Consider the following 13,490-nt stretch of genomic DNA (forward strand, 5'->3'; position numbering starts at 1 on the left):
TGGAGGTAGAATATGTATGCACTGTTGATGGTTAAGAGAAATGAGTTTGAACAGTTATGTTTGTAGGTAGAATATGTATCCATTGTTAATGGTTTTCATTGAAACAATTATGTTTGTAGGTAGAATATGTATGCATTGTTGACGGTTAAAAGAAACGAATTTGATCAGTTATATTTGTAGGTAGAATATGTATCCATTGTTAATGGTTTTCATTGAAACAGTTATGTTTGTAGGTAGAATATGTATGCATTGCTAATGATTTTCATAGGAACAAATATGTTTGTAGGTAGAGTATGTATGCGTTGTTAATGGTTTTCATTAAAACAATTATGTTTGTAGGTAGAGTATGTATGCGTTGTTAATGGTTTTCATTAAAACAATTATGTTTGGATGTAGAATTTGTATGCATTGTTGACGGTTAAGAGAAACGAATTTGATCAGTTATATTTGTAGGTAGAATATGTATCCATTGTTAATGATTTCATAGGAACAAATATGTTTGTAGGTAGAGTATGTATGCATTGTTAATGGTTTTTATTGAAACAATTATGTTTGGATGTAGAATATGTATGCATTGTTGACGGTTAAGAGAAACGAATTTAATCAGTTATATTTGTAGGTAGAATATGTATCCATTGTTAATGGTTTTCATTGAAACAGTTATGTTTGTAGGTAGAATATGTTTGCATTGTTAATGGTTAAGCGAAACGAGTTTGAACAGTTATGTAGGTAAAATATGTATGCATTGTTAATGATTAAGAGAAACGTATGAATAAAACGATCCTAATGATTAAAGGGACGGTTATTATTTTTAAAAATCTTAGATTTAAATATAATGTCTATTGGTATTTGAGGCGTTATCATCAAATGATTAATGATCTTTTTAATATATATAATTTTATAATTACTTAAATTAATAATAAAAAAAATCCCTTGCAATAACACTGGATCTCAACGACATAAATTTGCTCAAAAATTCTCAAAGAGCTAATTCTTTCATAGTATTACATAATATCATTCACTCGTAACTTACTGTTTATGAAAATGACTTCATTTTTCTCAGTTTTAATATGAGTAAACTATATCAATAGCCACCTAATTATAGTCTCTTTATATTTTAACCATCATTTTTAAAATTTTATCAATTGGGTCACTCAACTATTTAATATATTCAATTAAGTCACTTGTTATTATTTAACGAAAGTGTTGATGTGGCAGTTAATAAAATTGGCGTAATTACACATTTGATCCTCAATATTTATACATTATATTAATTTGGTTATAATTTCAATCCAATTAAGAAATTTAACATCCAATTAGATGGTGACATGTGTCACTATTAGATTGGAAGATATTTATTAATTTTAATAATGTATTTTATTTTTATTTTGTATCCAATTAGGTTAGAAGGGATATGTGAGACATCGTGGGTGTCGACCACGGTTTCATCGTATAAAGAAGAGGACTTCGTTAAACCTCGCGGAGCGGATCAATTCGTGTCGAGTCATGCTACAACGGGACTAATACCCGGGAAGGTCATCCTGAAACCCCCCGAACTAAAGGACCATCCCTAATGGAGGCATGCCCTGATCCCATTCATTCAACTACCTAGGGAAAAGAGAAGGATAAAAAGAACGAGAAAGCTTTTTTATTTGATTTGTTTTGCTCAACCCGTAAAAACAAAAGAGGTAGTTTACTTGCTTACCATACAAAATGTAGCGTCGACATTAATTAGCTGCCAAGGGGAATCAGACCAACAATCAAATGCCTCCAAGAAGCGCCCAAACTACTGGGCTAAGCCTCTCACCCATTAATAATTACAACATTTTATATATTTAGTTTCCGGCTAGTGTTAGTAGTTGGTGGCTTAGTGAATGTATTTAAATAGTTAAGTGATATGATTGATAAAATTTCAAAAATGGTGATCAAAATTAAAAGGATCTATAATTAAGATGGTCACTGGTATAATTTACCCTTTTAATATCATCCGATCAGGTGATCCTAACTTGGGATGGGCATTTAAACCTAACCCGTCGGGTTCCGACTCGACCCAACCCAATCGGGTCGGATTTTTTAAAAAAAATTCGGGTTCTGGTCGGGTTTTTTTTATGTTGTGTTTGGGTCGGGTCATGTTCGGGTTTACCATGAAAAAAATCCGACCCGACCCAACCCGAAAAAAATATATAATTTTACCATATATATTTAGAGATAATTACAACAATACCCCTCTATATATAATTTTTTTCCAATTAAGTCACTATTTTTATTGAATAAAAATAATTTTATTATTATTTCGAGTTGGGTCGGGTCGGGTTTCTATGTCATATATTCGGGTCGGGTGAAACCTTGTTTTGGTCGAGTCTCGGGTGGAGGCTCTCTTGTTCTCAGTTCGGGTCGAGTAGACCAAAAACCTGACCCAACCCGACCCATGCCCATCCTTAATCCTAACTAGAGACGAAACTTAACATTATGTTTTAGGGGACCATTTAAAAGAATTAAGTAAACCAATATATTGAAAAAGCTTATGATATTTTTTTAAGTACACTCGTCTGATTAAATCTTGTTGATTAATTAAATATTCTCCGATTGGTTTACTCAATCCGAGATTGCATTCTATAAACGGAAGATTAATGTCTTCAATCTCAACAATTCGAGACTTAGGAGAAGATTGACTTCAACTTAACGCTCAAGCCTTCAAGTTTCCGATGGCATATTAATTTTTTTATAATCAATAAATTTAATTAATAAACTTTAAAAATTATATTTATAATTATATAATTAAGATACGTGCATGTGCGTGTGTGTGGGTGCGTGCATGCATGAGTGTAGAGATGAAAATTCATGAGCTCACAAAATAAATATAGATATTTGAAATAAAATCATAGATATAAAGTGATTAAAAAGTATTTTTAAAAAAAGTAATTACCTTTAGTTGAAATAAAATATTTAATAACTTGATTGAAGTTCTAAACTCAAAAGTTCAAAACCACATAGAAAAAAATATAAAATGTTTTTATTTTGAAATTAAAAATGAAAAAATAGATTTCGTTCATTTATAAATAAAAAATAATATTAAAAAGTTAAATGTTAACTCTGTTAAATAATATTTAAGTAGTTTTCAAATTTAATAATTTATTATTTATATATTTTTTAAGGAAACTAAATTTAATAATTTAATATTATATATATATATATATATATATATATATATAATTTAGTTTTTTTCTGAATTGAATTGAGCCTAAAAACAAGTTTAGGCGATATTACCCTAGCAGATGTAAGGAGGCCCTCATCATTTCGAGATGTCTGAGGTACGACAATCTTAATATAAGATTAAAAAAATATGTTACAGGAAAAATTATTAAGTTTTTTATATTTTCGGTAAAGTACTACCTAAAACATTAATTTTTTTACCGAAAATGTTAATATGGGACGCTACCTAAAATGTTTATCATTTTCAGGAAAGCGCTACCTAAAACATTATTTTTTCTACCGGAAATGTTAATATTGGGTTCTACCGGAAGTTAGTTAGCGAAAATAACATTTTCAGTAAAAAATATTATTTTAGGTAGCACTTTATAATTTATCAGAAATGTTAAAAAAATAATAATATTTTCGTTAAAATCTTTCATTAACAGTCTATTTTGACATCTCGCGTTAAAAGCTCATGAATATTATTGGGACACAAAAAATTCTAATAGTACTGTTGGAGTCATCATCGGTCTTCGCCAGGGAGTCAGCCACCACATTAGCCTCTGTTCTATCTGACGGATTAAACGACCAACGCCTCTTTCCCAAGCTAATCTTAAACCTTTAAAGACCCCCCAAAGCTCGGCATTAGTCACTGTGGTTGTGCCCAAACTTCGACTAAAACCCGCCATGAAGCTGCCAAAATGGTCTCGAATCACTCCACCCATTGATCCTCTATTAGCAAGAGGTAATCGGCAAAGAGCAAAGAGCAAATGGGGATGCTTGATGCTGCATGGCTTTTACGTACAATAAGAGGTCATCGGCAAAGAGCAAATGTGACAGAGATGAGCCAGAACGAGACAAGCGAAAAGGAATCCAGTCGTGTGAATTCACGGCATGGTTGGTGAGATGACTCAGACATTCTATCGTTAAAATGAAAAATTAGGGAGACAGAGGATCACCTTGACGAATTCTTATTTTAGGAACAAACATTGGACTGAGATCATTGTTCCATTAAATTTGCTTAGTTGCGGATGAGATACAAATCGTTATAAGATTAACCAGAGTGGTCGGAAAGGAAGCCTCCAAAAGAGTCTCACGAATAAAGCCTCATTTAAGGTTGTCAAATGCTTTTTGAAGATCGACTTTGACGACCATCTAGCCGAATTGTTCTTTATTGAGTCCCATAGAATATATGACCTCTTGATTAATAATAATGTTTTCTTGTATGTTTCGCCCAGCAACAAAACTAGTCTGGTGTTCGCCAACCAATCTCCAAATGATGCATTTAACCCGTCGAAGAATGATTTTAGTAACGAGCTTATAAAGAACCGAACAAAGACTGATTGTCGGAAATCATTAAATCTCTCTGACGAAGAGCAATTATGGTGAGATTTAGAGAATTAAGGTCCGACAATATTGCAGTGTTCTGGATCATCCTAGATTTTCATCGGGGGAAGGAACAAAATCCAAGAAGTTCTTTTCCACGTCCGAAAGGGGAGGAAAGCAACTTGTGAGCGGAAAGGGGTTTATCACATTGTTATGGTCAGATAAAAGAGATCTAAAATGCGTCGAGGTTGCCTCCCCAAGATCATCATCATTGTCGCACCATTCCTCGAAATCTAGCTTTAGCATTTTAATCTTATTCCGTCGTCCCTTAGCTATGGCCTTGGAGTGGAAATATTTGGTGCTCCGATCACCAAAATGGACCCAATTGGAAGTTGATTTCTATCTCCAAAAGAGCTCTTCATGGCCAAGAACTTGCTCTAATTCATCAAGGGGTTTCGCTTCAAGTTTCACAAGATTAGCATAGCGATGCTGGTCTAGTTGACGTTGGACCCCTCTGAGCCGAGCTATAATAGTCTTCTTGCGTTTGTCAATAAGACCAAAGACATCTTGATTCCAAGCCTCCGTCGCTTTAGAGATCTAGGAAATAGTTGCAGAGATTGGCAGAGAGTTATCCCAATTGTCCCGAAGCAAGCGATCAAAATCGGAATGGGAGGACCAACCTACAAAATACTGAAAAGGAGCTTTTCTTGCGAAATGGTTACTTTGTTTAGAGCAAACCATTATGGGACGGTGAACTGATTTCATTCTCAATAAATGCAGAATATAAGATTCGGGAAAGGATTCAAACCAGAAACGGTTACAGAGACCATGATCTAGGCGAACATAGCTTGCGCCACAGTACCATTGTAGACATCTGTTTTTGTTCGGGCTTTCATTTACTATTAATTTATTATTAATACTTATTATTATTATTATTATTATTATTAAAACAATATACTTTACATTTTTTGCAGACCCAATTTCAAAGCCCAACAGCCAACTAAAACTCAGACCCAATTGCAACTAGTTGACCCAGATGCAGTTAGGGTTTCAAAACCTAGCTCCTATCCTGCCGCCGATGCCATCAACAGAAGATGGAATGTCCATCACCGGCGCGTGTGGTACACGCGCCCAACTTTTCAACTCCCAAATCGGCGCGTGAACCTCACTTCTCACCTTCCTCGTCGCATGAGCCGCAGTAGAACATTCCCGAGCCACCTTCGTCATCAAAACCGGCCACATAGTGAAAAAAATTCATCCAAATCAGTCAAACAATAACCAAATCTGAAACCCGTTAAAAAATGGGTTAAATCTTTATTTTTTCGGGATTTAACCTACCCAAGCCTAGGGAAATCATTCCCTACCAACAAATTTAATAGTTTCTACCCTAAGGGTGCGTTTAGTTCGCGGAATGTAAGATTACCAGTGCGAATAAAAGATTACCAAGGAATAGGATTACTGGGAATGTTGTATTTTGTGTTTGGTTGGTTTAGCATGAATGTAAGATTACCGTGTTTGGTTAAAAGAATAAAATATTATTGGAATGTATATTTGACCAAATTGTCCTTATTATATATTTGTTTTTTAACAAGTTGGAAAATATTTATATATTTTCTTTAAAAAATTTAAATTCATAAAATTTATATAATTTTTTTACAAAATTGAAAATATAAAAAGGTTTAATAAAAGGGTAAAATTTTATTTTAACCCCTGAACTTCATATAAAATTTTAATTATAGATTTTTTTTTTTGTAAATCTAAAATAGTTTAAGGATAAATTTATAATTTAACATTCGTAGAATTTTTATTATTCAATGACAGAATAATGATATTTTTGAAAGAAATTTTTTTAAGGGCATTTTAGTCCAAAACATCGGTAATCCAACAATACCTAAGGAAAGAGAGTAATGACATTCCCGATAATATACCCCAAAAAATCTACTATTGGTAATGTAAGATTACCGGGAATGACATCCCCTGTCAACCAAACGGGGGAATGTGGATTTCATTCCCATGGGAATCTCACATTCCCCCTACCAAAAACACCCTAAAAGTCATCCAAAAAAATCAAAGGAAGCATTCGGAGAAGAAAGAGAGAGGAAGAACCGAAAAAAAGGGAACAAACATCAAAGAAAAAAGGAAAATCAGATTCAGAAAAAAAAATACCATTCGAAAGAGAGAAGAAAACTCACCCTTTTAACAAGATTCAACCACCGTGGCTTCATCGGACCAAAGAACCCCATCTCCGAAGGTAAAAGCCTCTTTTTTTCTTCGGATTAGTTTTTGGGTTCGATTTTTTTGGGGTTTTTTAAAGAGAGGTAAAGGATAAAAAGATAAGAGGAGTAAAAAGAGGGGTTCTTGAGACGATTCACTCCCCTTGGCCATCGATCTACGGTGGTCGGGGAGCTGCGGTTTACTTCCTCTGCGGGGACTGGGGAGAAGGAAGTATGAGAGAGTTTTCTCTCAAAAGAGAAAAAAAAACAAAAATGAAGAACAGGGAAGGGTGGCCGAATTTCGGACTTGTTTTGGCTTTAAATACAAAGCATTAAACGACGTCGTACTGGGAAGGATAAAAGTGCAATTTAGGTGTTTGGGTTAACCTCATTCGGGACTCTTCAAACTTTGTAACCTTTCATTTTAGTCATCAAATGGAACTTTTGCATAATTTACTCTAAGCTTTGAATTCTGTTACACTTACATTTTGGTCACTGCTGCCTACCTCATCCATATTATCGTTCATTTTGCATTTGTCATATAGTTCGTGATGTCTCTATTTTCGCCATTAATAAAATTTTCCTTGTCTTATCATTTAATCCTGATTTTCGCGTTTCATTTTAGCTTTTGTTTGATTATTTAATTTCTGTTTATATGGTGACTTAGGTTGATAGTTATATGGTTGTTAGCTTAATTCTCTATAACCCATGATTACTTTTCTTTTGGTTTATTAATATTGCATTCGTACTTGCTATGTCAAACATTAATTAAAGATCTTATGTTCCATTTGTTCCCTTATGCATGTGTGTATATATATATATATTTCTAACTTTATATTCAATTTATATTTTTCATTATCACGACAATATATAAGCGACTAAGTATCAATTTTTTGGCGTTATGGGGTGTTTATCCTTCCCCATACGTAACCGACTCCTGGACCCTTTACTTCAAGTTTTGTTGGTAAACACATACCAACTTACGTCTTAAAAAACGTTTTTTCCTTAAAATTGTTTTAAATGACGTTTTTAGGTATTCGACCTACCTAACTCAAAGGTCGATGGCGACCCCTAATCAATTTTATCAAATTAATTCAAAAGCGTCAATTTTTCAAATAAAAAGTCATAATTATTTTTTTAAAACTTAATTGTTTTTTTCAAAATAAATGGTTATGACAACCATGTGAAACGAGAGCCATGGAATCCCAGGTCATATAAATCAGTCAAGAAGCATACGTTGGAAGTGCACATCAGGTTTACTCAAGGTCGCACAACCTTTTCGATTATCATCAGACAGAATGGCATTAAAATCACCAATAATACGACTGCTAATGGCCTCGATCATGCTTCGTTTGTAACAAGTAATCGGCAAGCCTGGTAGCCTTACCCAAGCCATGATCTTGCTGGGATATAGTTGAGTCGGGCAGCAGTCAACGGACCATGTTTCGACCATGTTTTTTATTGCCAAATGTTGAACCCGTTCAGAGAAGTCGATGAAAGGGATTCCATCACGTTCTCCTACTCTGACATCATCTTCTAGGAGATCTATATCTTCGTCCTCAATGTTCAAAATCTGGTTGTCATGGGTACTTGACGAGGGGTCTTGCATCGCACCGGTAACCATTTCTTTATAAGAGACAGAGGCCTTTCAGGAACGACATCATCACAATCCATACTCTGAGGCGATATGGCAACAGGGGGTCTGGAGGTTCAGGGGGAAGGCGGCCTGGGATCCCTATGAGGCTCCGTGGAATTAGAAGCGTTTTCTATCATTATAGAGTTTTTTTATTCTATTAAAATATGTTTTTTTATCAACAAGCAGTTGGTCTAGTGGGATGAGACACTAGGTCCCTTAAACAAGATCAGGGGTTTGAATCTTAACGTTTGCGAATGAAGCAAACTGGGTTGGGAGGATCGCCCTCGCCTCTGCAGTACCCGATCTGAATTAGTCGATCAATAAATCAGATACCAACGATTAATTAAAAAAATATCTTTTTTCTTGATCCTAACATGGTATATTGGTCAACTATATTGTAAAGTATTTTTCAAAATATTTTGTTATCTCATTTGCCCCAATATGTTAACTTCGCTAAAAATCACGTGGATAAATTACATATTTAGTCACTAAACTATTCATGCGGTTCTATTTTGGTCAGTCAACTATTTTTGTTTTCAAAATCATCACTAAATTTAAATTTTTGTTTCGTTTTGGTCACCCAATTCGATTAGATTTAATTTTTAATTTTTATAATATATAAGAATTTATTTACATTACATATTTTTTACTCGACACATAAATAATATTATAACGTAAATAATAAACAACATATTTAGTTGTTTGTAATTAAAATTTTAATAAAAAATATATTAAATGTTAAATTAAACTATAATAAACATTTTAAGAAATTAAAATATGAACGAGTCATTATCTATTTTGTAAATATACATAAATCTTGTATTTAAAATTGAAATTAAAAAAAAAAATAATCATTCTATTGTTTTTGCCTCCTCGTTCGTTTTATCTTCGTCAGTACCCGCATCATGAATATCACCATTTGTAGTCGTATTATCCACTGCATCACCGTCCATATTTCCATCGTATATTTTAGAGATTCTCTATGCAGTCATCAAGTCAGATTTGGCCCAAGTAACCGATGTTACAATCAAATTCTTTTATTTTTGAATAGTTCTCACAATCAAATTCGAATCCGAAATACGAGACTTATTTAAAACGACTTTATCACCATACATGGTCATTTTGTTCCACGATATGATCGTACAAAGAAATAGAAATATATGTAGATGACATGATAGTCAAATCACAAACCAAAGAAGAGCATGTTAAAGTTTTGAGGAAATACCAATTGAAGCTCAACCCGACCAAATGTACCTTTGGGGACACTTCGGGGAAGTTGTTCGGGTTCATAGTTAGAGAAAAAGAGATAGATATAGACCCTAATAAGATTAAAGCAATCCAAGAACTACCACCACCAAAAACTCCAAAGGAGGTTCGAGGATTCTTAGGGAGATTGAATTATATCACCCGGTTTATCTCTCGATTGACAGAAAAGTGTGATTTAATCTTCCGCCTGTTGAGAAACCAAAACCCAAGAATTTGGAATGATAGTTCTCACAATCAAATTCAAATCCGAAATATGATACTTATTTAAGACGACTTTATCATCATACATGGTTTTGGCGGCTTGTTCGTAGGCTAAAGCACCTGCCTTCCAAGGTTGTGGGAAAAGTACCGAGATTAACTTCTAGTTAAAAAAGAAACAAAGACATAATTTCCAGTACGAGACTTCAAATTTTATGAGATTTAAATTTATAAATAATGACTCGTTCATATTTTAATTTCTTAAAATATTTATGATATTTTAATTTAATATTTTTTACTAAGTATTTAAGTATAAACAACTAAATATGTTGTTTATTATTTACGTTATAATATTATTTATTATTATACATTAAATTTATGTGTTGAGTAAAAAAAATACGATATAAATGAATTATTGTATAAAACCTAAGGCCTATCATCTGATAATAAGAAAATCTATATTAGATTGTCGTGTTACACATCAGACGCATCGTCGTCATGTGTTCGAGTGTCCGGCTTGCCACCCCTCGGTGCAGCTCTTCGGACGAAATGGTCCTGCGTTTATAACATACGATAAAACCGAGACAATTAGCAGCCGGTAGGACATGACAGCAATAGGTAAAGAATGTGACGTCTCAACTTTTGGAAGATGAAGTTGGTTCATACATCACTGAGCAACATGTTCCGTGGCTCGAGCATATGAATCACTTCTCCCATCGTTGGCCTATGGTCGATATCCGGATCGACACAACGAAGCGCGATCAACTTAATCCGCTTGAGTTCCTTCATAGAAGGAATCTCTGGTATTCTAGGATCAACAACATCTGCAATTTTCTTGTTTGCTACCATGGACTTCAACCAGTCGATCAAGTAAATCTGCAGGCACGAAATAAATTCCGGTTTCGGAATCAGAGACTACGTGCTTCGTTCAATATAATGCTCAAACATTTCGAGACCAAGAATTGGTACTTGGTGTTGATCATGATCAACAGGGATCCTCCCTGATACAATCTCCATTACAAGTATTCCGAAGCTGTACACATCACTCTTCTTATCCCATTTACTGATAGTAGCATTATCTTGAGCAGCATAACTAGAGATCCCATGCAAATAAGAAAAACATCACGTTTCTTGAATTCGATTCACAATGTATATAGTCAAATTGAATCGAAATAAACAAACCCTAGCTCGACCAACGAATGAGCGGTCGGCGTGGTTCGGACCGAGCAGCCGAGAAAGTGCTACATCGGCGATCTTAGGGTTCCATAGATGATCAAGTAATATATTGCTCGCCTTTAGGTTTTGATGGCAAATATGTGGTTCAATATCATCTTGCAGGTAAGCCAATCTGCAGATCATGATCCTCATCAAGTACATCAACATAGATTGAACTATTAATAAAATTGTAGAACTCACCCTTTTGCTATCCTATGTATGATGTTCATACGAATGGTCCATGTAAGAGGACTGGCATGTCCAAGGGGACCATGAAGCCATTGATGGAGATTACTGTTATTAACATACTCATACACAAGCATCCTATTGAAGAAGAAAACTAAATCAGGAATTTGAGGCATCACCATTTCCATACATGGAATCACATGAAAGTAACATACCTGTAACCTTCTTCCATGCAGTATCCTAGCAGCTTCACTAGATTCTTGTGTCGGACATGTCCGATGGCCTCGACCTCCGTCACAAACACCTCGGGTTGGCAACTGGTTGTCAAATGATCAAACTGTAAATAATCAGCTCGAATTCAATGAATGAACATGAATAAAAGGTTCATTCGTTCATGTATATTTGTGAATGTTCGATAATCTGTTCGTTTATGTTAATTTACATTTATTTAATTAAATTTATATTTATGTTCTTTCAAGAATTTTTGCTTGGTTTCAAAGAGTGTTACTTTTTTACGTTTGTTTGTTTATGATTGTTTACTTCGTTTAAGATATTATGAACGAACACGAATATTTAGTTGTTTATGTTAATTCATTTGTTCGATTAAAATTAAACAAATATAAACATACCGTCGTTTGTGTTTCATTACCTGTTACTGAGTAGCCTCTTCACGGCCACAGTGGTACCGTCAAACAAAACGCCACGGTGAACAACACCATAATTTCCATTTCCGATAAGATTATCATACGAGAAACCGTCGGTGAAAACGTCGACATACCTCGAACTGAACCGGTAACTCGTCCGAGTTTCGGGAACTCCATGGGATAACTTCTGAAAGTGCTCCAACTCAGGCAGATAACTCCGGGGAGTCGTTGTACCACCAGCACGAGTAGACCACTGGTCGGGAAACATCGCTTCAAGCTCAGGCTCCGTCGTGTTCATCTCGATCTCCGAAACGCTGATCGGAAGCAGCCTCCGATTGAGCGAAGATGAGCAGTAAGCGCTTGGATAATTCTTGGGGACTATGGGATTGGGCAAACAAAACGTGGTTTTGCAGGGCTTTCTACGTCAATAACAGATGAGATAACAAGAGATGATGGAGAAGAAGAAGAGAATGAAGAGTGCTATGAATGTGACGATCAAGACCCATAATCGAAGATCGAGAAATGATATATGTTTGGAGAGTGTTTCACCGAGATATGATCCCTGTGATGATGACATGGTGCGTACCGGAGGAAGACGACGACGTTGAATTAGTGAATTTTCAGGGTTCGTGGAATAGGAAGAAAGAGAGATGAAAAGAGAAGAGGTTGAGCTTAACTAGAAGTCTTTGGATATATTTTGAAAATCTTCGCGTGCCAACCAGGCCTAGACTAGGTTTTCGGGGTCATGTACAAATTCTTATAAAGGGGTCTTATTTTTAGATATATTCGATTTTGGGGTAACAATAGTGGTATTTTTTGAAAAAAAACGTCGCAATAGGTCCATCTATAGTGGTGTTTATTGGAAAAACGCTATTATATATATATATTTTTTGGGTATTTTTTTGGGGCCCTACGCAATAATAGTGGCGTTTTTTTGAAAATACGTCGCAATAGGTCTATCTATAGTGACGTTTATTGGAAAAATACCATTATACATATACTTTTTTGGGGCCCTGCGCGATCGCGCAGTTTGCGCCGCCCAAGCCACGCCCCTGATACCAACTAACCAGCGGGAGCAGCGGAATGTTTAGTGATTTTTAAGGATGGTTAATGAGTGAGCTCATAGTGAGCGACTCGAGTTCATCTTGGTCAAAACTCGATTAAAATTTGATTTGGGTTGATTTGATTTAGATTTGAGCTCGATTCGAGATCTTAACTAACTGAGTAAAGCAAAATCAAACTCGACTCGAGAAGTTCACGAGCAACTCATTAATTTTTACTAATTATCTTAAGAAATTATTTCATTCAAAAAATTACTAATTTGTACCCCTAGTATTTTTATTAATTTTTTCAATAGTGTGAGATTATAATATAGTATAAGTTTAAAATCTTTTTATTTATTTATTAACTATGAACACATATTATAAAAGTATATAAGCATGGGCACAAGACTCACATCCGGCGGGTTTTGACCCGATCCAATTTTTTTGGGTTGGGATTTTTTAAAAAAGAATTGGATTCAAGTTGGATTAGGTCTGATTTTTAGAAGATGTGTTTAGGTCGAACTTGAATTTAGGGTGAAAAAATACTTGACTCGATCCAATGAAAAATATA

The 13,490-nt window shown here is 34.7% G+C and overlaps 1 pseudogene; it reads right to left on the reverse strand.

The window, feature by feature from the left end:
* Nucleotides 1-10,487: 10,487 nt before the first annotated feature.
* LOC120185072 lies at nucleotides 10,488-12,453 on the reverse strand (annotated as a pseudogene).
* Between the last annotated feature and the right edge of the window lie 1,037 nt (nucleotides 12,454-13,490).

The sequence above is a fragment of the Hibiscus syriacus genome, unplaced genomic scaffold (genome assembly GCF_006381635.1).
Source record: "Hibiscus syriacus cultivar Baekdansim isolate YM2019G1 unplaced genomic scaffold, ASM638163v2 tig00112988_pilon, whole genome shotgun sequence".
In the NCBI taxonomy this organism is placed as follows: Eukaryota; Viridiplantae; Streptophyta; class Magnoliopsida; order Malvales; family Malvaceae; genus Hibiscus; species Hibiscus syriacus.